Source organism: Cornus florida, unplaced genomic scaffold (assembly GCF_030987335.1).
Source record: "Cornus florida cultivar Cherokee Brave unplaced genomic scaffold, ASM3098733v1 CherokeeBrave_3.0.0_Hap2_Chr01, whole genome shotgun sequence".
Classification (NCBI taxonomy): domain Eukaryota; kingdom Viridiplantae; phylum Streptophyta; class Magnoliopsida; order Cornales; family Cornaceae; genus Cornus; species Cornus florida.
In genome coordinates this window covers 71,313,426-71,320,489 of record NW_026775571.1, presented here as the reverse complement: position 1 = coordinate 71,320,489, position 7,064 = coordinate 71,313,426, and positions in this window count along the sequence as shown.

Here is a 7,064-nt window from a genome sequence, read left to right as displayed (position 1 = left end):
TATAGTAATCCAAAACCTGGAGCTTGTTTGAGATATCGAATAATTCGAAGAACAGCATTCCAATGTGGTACTCTAGGAACACTCATGAACTGACTTACAACACTAACTGCATATGAAATGTCAGGTCGGGTGATAGTGAGATAAATTAATTTTCCAACTAGACGTCGATATCTGCCATGATCGTCAAATAAATCACCCTCATCAGGTAATAATTTTATATTTGGGTCCATAGGAGCATCAGCAAGGCGAGTACCTAACATACCTGTTTCTTTTAACAAGTCCAATACATATTTTCTTTGAGATAGACTTATACCTTCCTTGGATCTAGCAACCTCAATACCCAAGAAATATTTGAGTCTGCCTAGATCCTTTGTGTGAAACCGATTCTGCAAGAACAATTTTAACTTTGCAATGCCGTCAGAATTATCACCTGTTATAACAATGTCATCTATATATACCACAAGAAATATAAAGCCAGTTTTAGTATGTTGGTGAAATACCGAATGATCTGTCTCACATCTGTTAAGGCCAAAGGAAAGTACCGCCTCGGAGAATTTTCCAAACCAAGCCCTTGGAGATTGTTTCAATCCGTACAGGGCCTTTTTAAGTCGACATACAGCATAACGAGACTCCCCCTGAGCAACAAATCCAGGTAGTTGCTCCATGTAAACCTCTTCATGTAAGTCACCATGTAAGAAAGCATTTTTCACATCTAATTGAAAACAATGGCCAATTACGATTGGCGGCAATAGAAATAAGGATTCGGATAGAAAAAATTTTCGCAACAGGAGAAAAGGTCTCATCATAATCAATACCATAGGTTTGTGTGTATCCCTTTGCAATAAGACGAGCCTTCAATCGCTCAACAGATCCATCATGGAGATATTTGATAGTGTAGACCCACTTACAACCAACCGTTTTAGAACCGAGGGGTAAGGAAACAAGATCCCATGTCCCATTATGATGAAGAGCATCCATTTCATCTATCATGGCTTTGCGCCAAGCTGTATCAGATAGAGCATCCTGCACAGTTTTTGGAACAGCAGTAGCAGATAACGTGGATAAAAAACAAGAAAATGAGGGCGATACCTTTTTATAGGAAACAAAGTTGGATATGGGGTGTGCAGTGACACAGGAGCGAACACCCTTACGTAATGCAATAGGAAGATCATCAGTAGCAGGAGGAGCCTCAATAGAAGTAGACAATTGGGGGGGGGGGGGCTACTCGTGATCGACAGCTATACACTTGAAGAGGCGGTGGCACATGAGGTGATTGTGGTGGGTCACAGGGTAATGAATTTGACACAACAGGTAACGGAAGCAGCAGCTCGGTATCTAAAGACGAACTATGTGAAGAAAAATAAGGAGTATCCTCAAAAAATGTAACGTCCATGCACACAAAAGCCTTATGAGTGCTAGGATCCCAGCATTTATAACCTTTTTGAGTCCGAGAGTATCCAATAAAGACATATTTAATGGCACGAGGAGACAATTTATCAGTGCCAGGACGTAATATGTGAGCAAAACACACACACCCAAAAACACGAGGCGGCAATGCAAATAATGGTCGAGTAGGAAAAACAAAGGAGTAAAGACATTTCCAATTAAGAACGGAAGATGGCATACGATTAATTAAATAACAAGCAGTTTAAACAGCATCACCCCAAAATGCTTTTGGAAGATGCATATGTATCATCAATGTACGAGCTATTTCAATTAAATGCTTATTTTTCCGTTCAGCTACGCCATTTTGTTGAGGAGTGTAAGAACAAGAAGTTTGGTGCAAAATACCACGAGAGTCACAAAAATTAGAAATAGCACCTTTGACATACTCCATAGCATTATCAGATTGTAAAGTGCGTATAACACACCCAAATTGGACCTCAATTTCTTTTAAAAATATTTGAAATATGGAAAACAGTTCAGAACGGTCTTTCATTAAAAACAACCAAGTCATCCTTGAATAATCATCAACAAAGGTAACAAAATAAGAAAAACCTGAGTGACTAGTGTGACGAGCGGGAACCCAAATGTCCGTATGTACTAATTCAAATAAAGAAGACCGACGATTAACAATACGAGGAGGGAACGGCACTCTATGGTGCTTACCCAACTGACAAGACTCACAATTTAAAATAGGTACCGACTCAAGGAAAGGCAAAGCAGACTTCAAATACCGCAACGAGGGATGACCTAACCGGTAATGCCACTGGTACACAGACATCTGGGAATGTAAAGCAACAGTGGAAGGTTTGCAATCCAAATAGTATAGGCCATTTCTGTTACTGCCCCCACCAATCGTCTGTTTCATGTTGAGGTCCTGAAAGACACAAGACGAAGGATAAAATGTGACAAAACACTTCAGAGCTTGAGTCAATTTACTTACAGATAATAAATTAAAAGGAAAATTTGGAACTAATTGCACAGAGGATAAAGAAATGGATGGGTTTAATTTAATTGTTCCCTGGCCAATAATGGAACATATTCTACCATCAGCCAGAGTAACAAAAGATGAGGAACTAGACTTCTGAAAGTTAGAAAATAGAGAGGCATCACCTGTGAGATGGGTAGAAGCCCCAGAGTCAATGACCCAAGGGGATGCTGAAGTCTGTAAATCGGACAAGCATGCAATATTACCTGATTGCGCAAAATTAACTACATCAGTAGAGTTGGGATGTGTCCGGTTGACCAAAGCACTGAACTCAGCTCGTGATAGTGATAGTATCACAGTGTCACTAGTAGCTGCAGGTGATGGTAATACAGAAGTCTGACCAAGAGATGGATGAGACCCCGCAAGGTCAGAGGAAGATACTGCTTGATTTGCCCATGCTGGTTTCCCATGAAGAGTCCAACAGTTCTCAACAGAATGGTTAGTACCTTTACAGTGGCTGCACATACGAGTGTCACTACGTCCACGACCACGACGATTGCGACTTCTATCGCGGCCACTACCGCCACGAGAACTACCTGAATTTCCACCATACCCTCTGTTGCCACTAGGAATATCTCCTGAATTTCCACCATACCCTCTGTTGCCAGTAGAACTATCACGACCTCTAGAGGACTGTGGAAAAATAGAAGGAATCATCATAGCTGAATTTTCTTTCACTCCAGTGGGTGTCACAAGTGATTGTTCTGAAACCCTAAGTAGGCTGGAGTAAATGTTACCCAAAGATGGAAGTCCTCCATCACCCGCAAGAATCTGGTCCCGAATATTATGAAGGTTCAGGTGTAAACTAGCAAGAAAAATTGAAACAGAAAATTCCTCACGTTGTCGCTTGAGAACATCAGGATCAGTAGTCAAGGGGGTGGTACTGATTTAACTCATCTAACAGGCTTTTGAAATTACTGTAATACTCACCAAGCCCTTGACCAGAGAAGTCAGATTGATGAGAATGAAATATCTTTTCATACAAAGAATATATGCGCGTAACATTTGTGTCCATGGAATAAGTTTCTTTAACTGCATCCCAGATTGCCTTGGCAGTGTTGACAAACATAAAGGTGGATGCAATTGAAGGTTCCATACTGTTCCACAACCAAGACATAACCATATAGTTATCAGTTTCCCATTCCTCATATGTTGCTGATGTTTTTGATGGAGGATCAGTAGTAATAAACTTCAGCTTTTGTCGGGCACCTAAAGAAATCTTTACTGCTTGAGCCCATAGTAAGTAATTGGAATTACTTAATTTCATAGATGTAATTTGCAGCCCAACAGGATCAACATATGTTGCAGAAGATTTAACTCCAGAAGACCCAGAGGCAACACTTGAATCTTCCGGCATGGAGATGTGAATATGAAAAGAAAAAGAAAACTTATCTCTGCCAAGTTACCAAAGAGGCTGTTGCACACGAGAAGGCAAGACCAGAGTTTAACCGCGAACAAAAGAAGATTCGGAGCGGAACAGACCCGGCAAGAGAATCGGGCCGGATCCTGGATCGGGTCTAACGGGCCGGATCCTGGATCGGGTCTAGCGGGTCGGATGCTGGCTTGGGTCGAACGGGCCGGACCTTGGATCGGGCCGAAACAAATCCGGTTTATATTAACCTGGATTAGGATAGCGAGCACCTGTAGCCAAACACCATTCGTCTCTCAACTCTCCGGCGAGTACGCAGCGGCAGCGGCAACGACGATGGAATAAGCAAGCAGCGATGCACCTCGCAACAGCCGTCGGTGACCAAACAACGACCAGCAACGACAACGACAGCCGCCGGTGACCAAGCAGCAAGCAGCAACGGCAAGAGAAGGCGGCGAGTAACAAAACTGGGTTTCAGATCTGAGACCAAACGACGAGAGACGAGCGATGACGACGAGAAACGGCGGCGAGCTCGTCGACACCCAGAAACGGCAACAACACCACCGTCGCGAACAGATCTACAGATTTATACCGTCGCGAGCTCTGAACTCTACAGATCTATACAAGAACAATACAATTGTAATTTCCCACACTCACAATTTTGATCCGCTCTGATACCATGTAAAAATGAAGATATGTATATTGTAGAAATACACAAAGAGAGAGAGAGAGAGACCGTAAGAGAGAGCCTCTGAAGTAACTTCTCATCTTATCATTATACCAACCCTAAAACATAAGGAGAGTTTATATACAATACAATACAATAAAGGCCTAATTACATAACAGCCACAAACCCTATATCTAATTACCATAAGACCCCAACCTAAATGCATATATACATATAAGTGTTTCAACAGTTGTTTAAGAAAACTCAATAAATGTTGCAATATATATATTTTTAACATTAATTAATTATTCACATTGTTAAGTTAAAAATTATGCAATAAATGCATAAATAACACCCAAAAAAAAAATTTGTTTGTTGTTAATGAATGTTGCATGTGAATTATTCATCAGAAAAAAACTGTTTAAGAATAACAGTCTTGACAGTCTTGAAAATAATGATATTCTTGAGTACACCCTCGGTTTGAACGTTATATATTAGTAAAGTAGAAGACGATGCACTTGGTTAAAGTGAACTTGTAATCTTAATTAAAATCAAGAATAAATAAGGTGAGACAGATTGTAATTTAAATTTATGCTTAAAATGGGACTAAGGATTAGAGGTTATGAGCCTTTATCATATGCGATGCCTCTCCCTCTTTCTTTCTTATTTCTCTCTCTTTCTATATATATCGACACACACTAGTGGAAGTACAAGGCATTGTGATAACATTCATAATAAGAATAAATTTATAATCCAAGTGCTATAGTTAGAAATATAAAAGTTAATTAAATAATTATAAATTAAATTAATACGTTAATTGAAAATGAAATAATTAAGAATGATTTTTAAGAAAAGATAAGAAAGATTGAAAAAAAACGAATTTATATGCTGAGCGATCCATTTTGAGATGACCATTGTGGGCTAGGGTTTTATTCAGGTAAATTTGTTTGATAATTACAACTATACTCACGCTCGTTGTAGGAAAATCTTTCAATTTTACTCTTTTTCTTCTTCCTCAAAAATAGTAAGCCAATATTACGTCACTCTCCCTCATTGGAGTATGCTATGCTTCTGTCTAATTAAGCTTGGTCTTCAACCTCTCAACCCTACAATGCTGAGAGTTATTGTAATTTATATAATGTTTTGCAATAGTGTATTGTTGTTTAAGAAATTTCAATGATAATGAATATTTTTTTAGCAATAATTAATTATTAACATTGTTGAGTTAATAATTTACGCAATCTACACATATATAACATCAATATATATATACATACATATATATATGTATATATATATATATATATATATATATATATATGTTGTTAATGAATGTTGCATGTGAATTATTCATTGAAAAAAAAAAAAAACTGTTTAAGAACAGCAGTTTTGAAAATAATGATATTCCTAAGTATGCCCTCACTTTGCACGTTATATGTTGATTCTCAGAGCTATATATTAGTAAAATTAGAAGACGATGTAATTGGTTAGAAGTAAACTTATTATCTTAATTAAAATTAAGAATACATAAGGTAAGATAGATTATAATTTTAATTTATGTTCAAAAATGGAAATAAGGATTAGAGAAGCCTTCATCATAGGCAATGTCTCTTGCTCTCTCTCTCTTATTTCTCTCTATGTCTATGTATGTAGACACACACTAGTAGAAACACAAAGTAATATGACAATGTTCATAATAAAAATAAACTTATAATCCAAGTGTTATAATAAAAAGGATGAAGTTTAATTAATTCGCTATAAATTAAATGCACACATAAATTGAAAATGAAATAAATAAGAATGATTTTTAAGAAAAGATAAGAAAAAAAGAAAAAAAAATGAATTTATATGCCATCCCATTCATTTTGAGATGACCATTGTGGGTTAGGGTTTGACTCAGGTAAATTTGTCTAATAATTACAACTATACTCATTATATTACATACTTGTTTGAAGCAAAGTACAATGAACTTAAACTCAGGCTCACATCCTTTCGTTCTATTAAAAATCAATTGCTGACAATCTCTGACTTTGTGACTCTCCCATCTAATAGCTCCCGACCTTAGGCTTACTCTTGATCTCTTTAGAAGAGTTGCAGGTAGATCAAACAACACTCAACGAATGCTTTGACCCCTTCAAAGTGTGATCGTTTCACCCATTTTCTTCAAGATTTGAATTTGATGAAGAATGAATAAATTATGCTTTTCGAAATTTCTGAATCTTCAATTATGTTCCAATTCCTATGAGATAGAAAACAACACTACTAAATCACTCTTGTGTTTATGTGTGTGCTCTCAAAAATAAAATCAGATTAATTTTCTGAATAAAAATATCTTTCAAAGATGGCTCTAAAATAGATTTGAATTTTGTATGTAAAAAGTCGTACCTTAATGTTGAATGAAAGAGGCATTATATAGAAGTTTGGAAGACCTTAAGAAGACTTGTAAAACAAGTGAAATTTGTGCATAGGTTTTAGAAGGAAGTCTGGTCAAAAAAGGAAACAAAACGGATAAGGAAACTGAAGTTTCTAAACTGATCAGGAAGCGTTGAACGGGTTCAAGATTTGTTGAACCGGTTCAAGATGGCTAGAGAAAATTC